We start from the raw sequence: 9,770 nt of genomic DNA on the forward strand, positions 1-9,770 counted from the left end.
TGGGTCCGGTCTCGTTGTGAAGAGTATTGAAAGTAGAGTGCTCTTCAGAGTCTATACCTATTGCTAGGAGACCCACAAGTACCATCCAGATAAGGGTTACGGCCATCTGTTCAATACATTTAAGTCATGCAATTTAGTAATAATTAAAACCGCAGATATAAACACTACAAAACTTGTATAACCTAAAGTTAAGTATACTGCCAAGCAACACCCAAAATAAAGATTAAATTTATTTAGTAACTTTTAACTACATATCTGAACACACATTTCACAATCTTACTCACCTCAGATAAATAAGTATACACAAAACTGGACGTAGATCTTCACCAAACAAGAGAAGAAGGCAGACTGACCAACACCACTGACCAACGTCGCTTGTAAACTTTCAACAAGGACTTACTGGTCGGGATATCACACTAAGCCGACAACTGCCACACATAACCGGAGTTGCCTGAACGTAAGATCGCAGTTACCTCGCCATCTATTGAGCGAGTTAGGAACAAGAGTCAGAAAGTAATTGTTCATTCACCTGAGAATCATGCAAAATTAAGCCTTCGCTAAGTATAATTCACGGTGCATTAAACGCGTGGAGTCGTTGATCAATTTGTAAAATGCCTAAAGACTAGGTGGCCAGCTGTGTCAAGGCGATATCTCGAGCAATGTCTCACATGCGGCCATCGGGACACTGGTGGCCCACAAGCGGCCCACAAACAGCTCACAAGCCGCCCACAAACAGCATACAAGCGGCCCTTTACCCTTCAGTATGTTGCCTGTGAGGCACTCATTTCACCCACACCTTTGACGACCCGACTACCACACCTTAAGTTGAAAATACTGAAAATATATGAGAAAATTGATGTCTTGTGGCCATTCAAACTTAAGTGCTTAATTGTAGGCCCTGTAGCGCTTCAGTTTGTCAATGGATATTTGTCAATGCCAGTTCAGTAGATATCAGTTAATTACCTTTCTAAGTAGTCCACAGGCCCAGTTTTTAGTATGTACAAGAAAAAGTTAAGAAATTTACTACATTTTCTATAGGAATTGATAACATTATACATATAACTGATGTAGTGCAACTTGAAAAGTGTTTTCTTCAAGGAAACAAGAATTTTTAGCTTTGATGTCAATAAATAGAACAAAAATAGATGATGAATAATTGATGAGTTTGACAGGAATGCTCGTGGCACTAGGCATTTATTGGACCAAAGCTACGAGGTCTCGCTATTACACAACACCACCAATGCAAGCCCAGTAGATGCTCGTAGAAAGGCTGACGTAGCTTCTTGATATCAGAAAATGATAACTGCATCTAACAACTTTGAAAGTTCGCAATTTCCTTTCACATTATTCACCGCGAAATGTTAAGTAGTAGAACGTAAACAAATTATGAAGAGACAGTAAAGCTACCGGGCCACAAAGTCTTTTTTATTTTTATTTGGTAAACACAAGTACAACAAACTGAGGGTGTGTGAGCAGACCCTTGGGGCCGTGGCAGTTGGAGGGATGGCGGCCCCCCTCCCTCCTGTGAAGCGGAGGGGATACCATTGGCCTAGAATTTACTGGCCCAGCGTCTTACCCGGCAGTTGAGGTGGTGATGATTAACCTGTTGCGGGTGGATGTGGCATCTGTGTGCGGCGTTCAACTTGTATCGGGCATCGAATTGTTGTGAAATTCTGCTCTAACGGTGTGTATCGTGACTTTGTGGACCGCTATGACGGGAGGGACGTTTACTCTGGCCTGAGGGTGGTGGTTCGGTGGAGGTGTCGGACAGGTGCAGTGAGATTACCTATGTGGCAGTTCATGGTGCTCCCTTTGAGTTCCCTGATTCTCTTCTCCAGCATCACCTTACCGGTATGGGTTGGTCTTGAGTGTTCGGATGAATGCAGTCTCCTCCGGGCGGTGGAAGGGTATCCCGAATGGAACCCGCACTGTGGTGCTGCACTTGAAGGATTCCATCCCTTCGTCTCTCCAGCTTCTGGGCATTATGGTACGCGTATTCTATGGGGATCAGCCCCAGACTTGTTTCCGGTGCGGACTCTCGGGCCATCAGGCTGCGGGATGTGATGCGAGCCGGGTCGGACCTGTGAACCTCTTCAGGGAGGAGGACTTTCCACCGTTGGCGGTCCCGGACCTGTCGGAAGATGCTGCTGTGATGGGTGATACTTCCCAGTCGTCTGGTGCCCCGTTGTCGGTCTCTGATACCGGCCTCGATGTGGCTGTGGGTGTCGGAGTGGAAGTTAGTGCATCCCCGGCTCCCGCACCTCAGCCTTCCCTACCTGCCTCGTCTCCAGTCGTCTCTCCTGTGATGTGTGATCTCGTGACTCCGAACGTCGAGGCTGCACCTCGGCCTGTACTGTCTCTGGCAGTTGTGTCTTCGGCCTGTGTCGACGTGCACACTGTGATGTCTCCTGCGGTGTGTGGTCCTCTTCCCCGGGTTGTTGAGGTTGCGATGTTGAGTGATCGTGCGCTGCGGGGAGTTGCGCGACCAACCGGCGGTTCTGCTACGGTGCTTCCTAGCGGGGGTGATAGTTCCGACGATCTGCGACCTGTGTCCAAGCGTTCGCGGCAGGCTTTGAGTCTGTCTCCGCCTCGTGATGAGGCCTGGGCCGACGTCAGGGATTTTGAGGACTCTGGAAGTTCGTCTTCTGTGGATGGTGATGTGTGCGACACTGTTGGAGCGCCTGCGGCTCCTGTGGGCCGTGTTGCAGCGGTGATGGGTCTTGTGGTGGGATTGTCGCCTGGCCCTGGTCCGGTGTTTTCTCCGGCTGCCTCCGCATCACCGGTTGCTGGTTCCCCGAGTTGGGAGGTTGTGCCACCGGCCGAGATTGCTGGAGAGGGAGGGGACTTGGTGTTGGTTCTTAAAAATGCTTCTGTTCCGGCGACCCTCGTGCCTCTGGCGTCTATATCTGTGCCTTCCGTGCATCTGCCCTCGGTGATGCCGACCGCTGCGTGGCTGCCCTCTGCTGAGCCGTCCTTTGTTACTCCGCCCCCTGTGGTGTCGGTTCCTGCACCATCGCCCTCTGTGATTGCGTTCCTTGCGACTCTGCCTGCTATGTTGCCAGCCTGTGTCTGGCCGACTCCTGTGCTTCAGTCCTGTGGGGTTCCACCGTCTGTACCGAAGAGCTCTGTGCAGCCTCTTCCCGTGATTTCCGCCCCCGTGGTGGAGGGCGCCGAGCTGAAAGTTCCTGACTTCATGCATCGTCCGCGAGGATCACGTAGTCACGTTAACGCGTCTGTGGAGTCGTGGGCTCAGTGGGATGCCTACAGGAAGAAGTGCCCGCGTCGTTTCTATCCAGATAAATATGATGATGATTAACTGTGTATGTGGTTCTTGCTTTGTGTTGCTTTATTTATTTATTTACTTGTTTTAATAAGCTGTGTGATACGAGTTTTTTTCATGTTTTTCTTACCTGGTTATTGTTGAATTATAATGCTCTAGTGTTTTTTCTTTTCTGACTGTATTTCATTGTTACCTATGTTTATGATTCCGTTTTGTGTATTGTATGACTTTTGTTTTTGTGTTTTCCTGTTCTACAGTTTATCGGTGTGTTTCTGCTTTGTACATGTGAATGATGCTGTTGATGTTTTTCTGTTTTGTTGTATTTGTGTTTCCCAAATAAAAAAAAAAAAGAGTTTGCATCTATGTTGCTATCTATCTCGCTCAACAGATGGCGTGTTTGGCTTGTTGCTATGCTGCAACTTACAGCATATGTTGTAATCCACATATTAGATGGAAATATTAGCTAGAGAATCATTACTGCAACACTTAACAAATGATGAGTGGAAGTACATGTTAAGTGTACAGACGACTGGTCACACATCGAGGTAACGTCAAGGGATTAAGACCGCAGCTACTTGCCCAACTAATGATTACAACCAAGAGGATAAAAGGTGACCTCAGGCTTCTAGGAACAAGGTGACCGACGGCTAATCGAATTATACCTTCCATGAGAGGCGGGGTGAAATGTTTGAAGCTATGGCTGGCTGGAGTTAGTCTGGTGGTAGGAATGGTACTGGCAAGTCCTCCAGCTCTCGTCTGTGCCAGTAACGAAGTGCAGCTGACATATATGTGGGAGCCTGATGTGATCTTGCTGACCCAAGTCCAGTCTGCAGTGTATGAGTATTGACTGTAAGACTAACCTGGGTGTAGCGTTGTAATAATCATTCAGTACTAGCTGTACCCGGCCACGCGTTGCTGTGGCTCAGCAACGCATGTGCTCCTAACGCCTCATGTTGCGACCGGTGTTCGGGATCTGCGAGACTGCCACGACGATATTCGACATATCCTTGATGCCCAGGGCCATTCTAATCTCCAGGTGGACACGTTTACTCGTCCCCCTCGTGGTAGTCGCCGTCAACCCCTTCGGGTTGTGCAGATTACCTTTGATGGTCGGACCCCTTCCACCCTCTGTCATTCTTGCTGGTGCCAGGTGCTCTGTCCAGGAGTACATTCCTTCTCCTAGGCTCTGAAACAAGTGCTGGAGGTTTGGGCATGGTGCCCTCCGCTGCTCTGTGACTGTCTCTCTCTGTCCTTTGTGTGGTGGCGATGGTCACTCTAAGTCGGAATGCACTTCTCCCCGGGCTCGTTGCCTCAGCTGCGGTGAGGCCCATCCTACCTTCTGTGCGTGTGTCCATTACAAGCTTGAGGCAGCCGTCCTCAACTTGAAGAACCGGGAGCGTTTATCTTTTCTTGAGGCGGGGCACCAGGTTCGCCGGCTCCCGCCTTATGCTAATATCTCTTATGCTCGCCTGTTACGCTCTTCCTCTCCTCATCCTTCCCACCTTCCTCAGACTCACAACCGTTTCCGAGCCTTGGACCCTGATACGCCCACTGCCCCCTCCTCTGTTCCTTTGAGTTCTGTCCCGAAGGATCCACCTCCTGGTCCTCTGTCTGGGGTTCCCCTCCTTTCTGCCCGGTCTGTCTCGTCTCCTGTGTCTTCTTCCTCGTCTCCCTCTGTTCCTTCTTCCCATCCTTCCCCTCCGTCTGTTGTATCTCCCCACCGCCTGTCGGTGCAGGCTGATGTCCATTGCTCTCCAAACGGCCGTCGTGTGTGCTCTCGATCGGCTTCTCCTGTTGAGACGCTCGAATCCGTTGCCCGGTACATAGTTGCTGGGACACCTATCTCTTTCCGTCAGAAGCGTAAGCCTGGCTCCTCTCCTTCCTCCTCCCCGGCGGGTAAGATGGTTTCGTTTTCTTCCTCGGCCCCTACTTCTGCCTCTATCGCACCTTCCCCTCCCGTTTCGGTGGTTGCGCCCCCTGTTCCTGCTATGGAGGTTTCTTTGGCCCCCACTTCCCTCTCGGTTGCTGCCCTTGCTGAGGTGCGCTCCCCTCTTTCTACTCCCCCTCTTCCTGCTGCTGTCCTTGACTGCTCCTCTCCGTTGTCTCCTCCTCTTCCTCCTCCTGATCCGGACCCCGCCCACCCACCTCTGGTCTGTTCTCCCGCTTCCTTCCCTTCGTCTTTGCTCAGTTTACCTATGCCCCCTAACCCTGACTTTGCTGACCCTGATATTCTTTAATGTGCTGTATTACTCTTTTACCTTTGTTTCTTCCTTGTTCTCTGTTGTTGTCCTTTCTCTTCTCGTCGATGTCTATTCTTCAATGGAACGTTCGAGGTTCTTACGCCAAATTCCTCGAACTCCAACTTCTGATTTTGCGGTTTTCGCCCCTTTGTGTCTGTCTCCAGGAGCCGATGCTTAGTGCTCGTTCTGGTCGTTTTCGTGGGTATTCCTTTCTCACCCCCCCCCCCCAGCTGTTGCTGAGGCTCCTAATTCTTCTGTTCTCTTGATTCGCACTGATGTTCCCTTTGTCCCCTTACTTTTTCCTTTGCCTCTCCATTGTTCTACTGCTCGTGTCTTTGTGGGGAAATGGTACACAATTTGCTCCATTTCTCCCCCCCCCCCCCCCCCCCGAGTGTCCCGATTTCTCTTCCTGATCTGAATCACCTCCAGGACTCCTTGCCGGAGCTTGTGCTCCTGCTAGGTGATTTCAATTGTCGTCATTCATCATTGGGGTGATGTTCTGACGAATACCCGAGGTCGCTTTCTTGAGCCGTTTCTCCTCTCTTCTTCCCTATCTCTTCTGAATTCTGGTGAGCCCACTCATTTGGACTCGCGGACTCGCACCCTTTCCTGTCTTGATCTTTCTCTTTGCTCTTCTTCTATTTACTTAGATTTCACGTGGTAGGTTCTTGATGACCTCCATGGCAGTGACCATTTCCCCATCCTTGTTTCCTTTAACTCTTTTCGTCCTTCCCTCTCCTTCGCAAGGTGGCAGTTTGCTAAAGCGGACTGGAACCTATTTACCCTCAGTGCTGCTCTCTCTGACCTCCCCTTTCTGCCTCTCCCTCACGTTCTCCTCCTTTTTCATGACACTGTCTTCGACGCTGCCCTCCGCTCTATTCCTCGCTCTTCCTCTTGGGGTCCGCGGAAGTGCGTTCCCTGGTGGAGTTTGGACTGTGCTCGGGCTGTCCATTGTAAGCGTGCAGCCTGGAAGAGGCACCGACGTCGGCAGACGGCCAATTCTTTTCTTTTCTTTCGGAAAGCGATTGCGGTGGGCCGTAGGGCCATCCGTACGGCTAAACGTGAATGTTAGGCATCATATGTCTCCACAATTACGTCCGAAACTCCACTGCCACAGATCTATAAGCATATCCGCAAGATAGCGGGTAAGTTCGTTCCCGATGTTTCACCGGTCCTTCACCTCCGTGGTACACTTGTGGCGGACCCGTTGCAGGTTGCTACCTAACTGGGTTCCCACTTTTCTTCTGTTAGCTCTGGTCTTCATCTTCCCCAATCTTTCTTTCTTTGTAAACCTGTCCTTGAGTCTCGTCCTTTAGATTTCTGCACTCGTCTTCGACTTTCCTATAACAATCCCTTCTCTCTCTCTGAATTTCAATCTGCCCTGGCCCTCTGCGGTTCAATGGCTGCGGGCTTCGATGGTATTCATTATGAGATGCTTCGCCATTTCTTTCCGTGCACGTTTCAGTATTTACTGAGTCTGTATAATCGGATCTAGGAGTCGTCAGTCCCTGAGGACTGGCTCGATGCCGTTGTCCTCCCTGTTCGCAAACCAGGGTCTCTGGCAACTTCCCCTAAGGACTTTCGCCCTATTGCCCTCACAAGTTGTGTCTGCAAACTCTTTGAATGTATGGTTAACGTTCGTCTGGTGTGGTTCCTGGAACACCATCACCTCTCCCCTTCTCAATTTGGTTTCTGCAAGTGCCGCAGCACGAGAGATGTCCTGGTGAACTTGGAGGTCTATATTCGTACTGCTTTTGCTTCGAGGACCTCCTTTGTTGCCGTCCTCTTTGACCTGGAAAAGGGTTACGACACTACTTGGCGATATCATATTCTATCCCAGCTTCATTCTTTTGGCCTTCGTGGTCATCTTCCTCTCTTTCTCCGCAGCTTCCTCTCTCGTCGTTCCTTTCGGGTGCGCCTTGGTACCGCTCTCTCTGCCTCTTTTCAGCAGTACGAAGGTGTGCCCCAGGGTTGTGTTCTGAACACTACTCTTTTTCTGGTTGCCTTCAATGGTCTTCTTTCCTCTCTTCCTTCAGGTGTCTTCTCCGCTCTCTATGTCGATAATCTTACCCTTTGCTGCCAGGGTGATGATTCGCCTCTCCTTCAGTGCCGGCTACAACTTGCAATTGATGCCGTGTCGTCTTGGGCCACCGATCATGGCTTCAAGTTCTCTACTTCTAAGACTTGTGCCATGTCTTTTACTCGGAAACGAGTCGTTCTTCGTCCCTCTTTGTCACTTTATGGTCATCCCCTTGAGTACAAAGATTCCGCAAAGCTTTTGGGGTTATTCCTTGACACTCGTTTGTCTTGGTCTCCCCATATCTCTTACCTCCGTATTGAGTGCTCTAAGGCCCTTACCCTTCTTCGGGTATTGTCCCATACTTCTTGGAGAGCGGATAGGCGCACTCTCCTTGCTTTACATTCCTCTCTCGTCCTGTCTAAGCTCGATTATGGTTGCCCTGCTTACTCATCTGCTTCTCCTTCTACTCTTCGCCGTCTTGATGCTTTGCACCATACTGGGTTGCGCCTCAGTTCTGGTGCCTTGCGTTCGACTCCCGTCCTTAGCTTGTATGTTGACACTGGCTTCCTGTCTCTCCAGGACAGCCGTGATCGCTACTGTCTTCGCTATCTTGCGTGGTCCTTACAACATCCTTCCTCTTGCCTCTGTCGTGCTTCAACTTTTACCTTTCCTGCGGTTCCTGTTCCTCTTCACCACCACCCTCTTTCTGCCCGGTTATCTCGCTTACAGGATTCTCTTTCCGTTCGTGTTTCTAATGTTTCTCCTCGTGTTGTTCCTTCTTGGCCCCCGTGGAGAGTCCCCCTTCCGCAGTTTTGTACATTCTTGACCCCGCATCACTAAAGCTTTTACCCCTCCTACGGTTCTAAAACGCCTTTTCCTTGCGCACTTTTCTTTTCACTTCCGCTCCGTTTCTGTCTTCACCGATGGGTCTAAGTCTGCAGACGGAGTTAACTACTATGTTGTTTTTCCTGATCGGACTTATATGTGTCACTTACCTCCAGAGACTAGCATCTTTACAGCGGAACTTTATGCTATTCTCTATGCTCTTCGTCTCCTGCTTTCTCGTTGTCAGTCTTCCTTTGTAGATGTTGTCGACTCTCGTAGTGCCCTCACGGCTCTCGGGTCCTTTAATCCGGTTCATCCAGTAGTTGTCGATATCCAGCATTGGCTGTTTCTTGTTCACAGTATATGTATGTCGGTTAAGTTTTGTCGGGTTCCCAGCCATATTGGTGTGTCTTTAAATGAGTGTGCGGATGCTGCCGCTAAGGAAGCTGTCCGCTCTTGTCCCACCTCTCGTAAAGGTATTTCAAATTTCGACTTTTACCCGGTTATCCATTCCTTCATCCTTATCCGTTGGCAGGCTTCTTGGTCGTCTGTTACTGGTAACAAACTACATACTCTTAAATGTTGTGTTTCCTCGTGGCCGTCCTCCTACCACTGTAACCGTCGATGGGAAACAGCTGTGGCGAGGTTGCATATTGGCCATACTTGCTTAACCCATGGTCACTTGATGGAGCGCCGCCCTGCTCCTTATTGTACTAATGGCATTGTCCCTCTTACGGTCGTGCATGTCCTTCTAGAATGTCCTGACTTCCAGGACGAGCATGTGTTTTGCTTTCCGACTGCCCCTCGCGGTCGCCTGTCCCTCAATAGCATTCTTGGTGACTCGGATACTTTTGATATCATTCGCCTTATGCGTTTTTGTTCTCGTATTGGCATCCTTGGTGATATTTAGCGCCCTCTGATTATTCCGCACATTTGATGGTACTACATAGCCTTCCCGGTTTGGTGCCTTCTTTTGATAATTACTTACTGATCCACGCACGGCATAGCAGTGCGCGCAAGACGTTAACTAATACTTCTTCAGAAACTTGTATATCGGAAAGCGCAAGCAGTATGCTTCCCAAATCATCCACAGGTCAGAGGGCATTCAGCCACCAGGCGGTGCCCTCGGCTGAGACATCTTATCCGGCACCCTTTAAACAAACTCCTTCACGGTCGATACCCAGACAGTGGAAGTGCACCACGGGATCGGAAGCACCCTACACCGGACCCCAACAGGGCACGAACCCCGCAGTCGGAACTAGGCTTCCCCTAGTCCAGGACAACGAAGGAGAGGGAACCGCAGGGGATGCAGGCGCAACATCGACCGCATCACAGGGCACAGGAGCCGAGGCACCTCGGTGCATATCTTTCCGCAACACCACGACGAGGTCCCGATCATCAGGGG

Source organism: Procambarus clarkii, chromosome 49 (assembly GCF_040958095.1).
Source record: "Procambarus clarkii isolate CNS0578487 chromosome 49, FALCON_Pclarkii_2.0, whole genome shotgun sequence".
Lineage (NCBI taxonomy): Eukaryota > Metazoa > Arthropoda > Malacostraca > Decapoda > Cambaridae > Procambarus > Procambarus clarkii.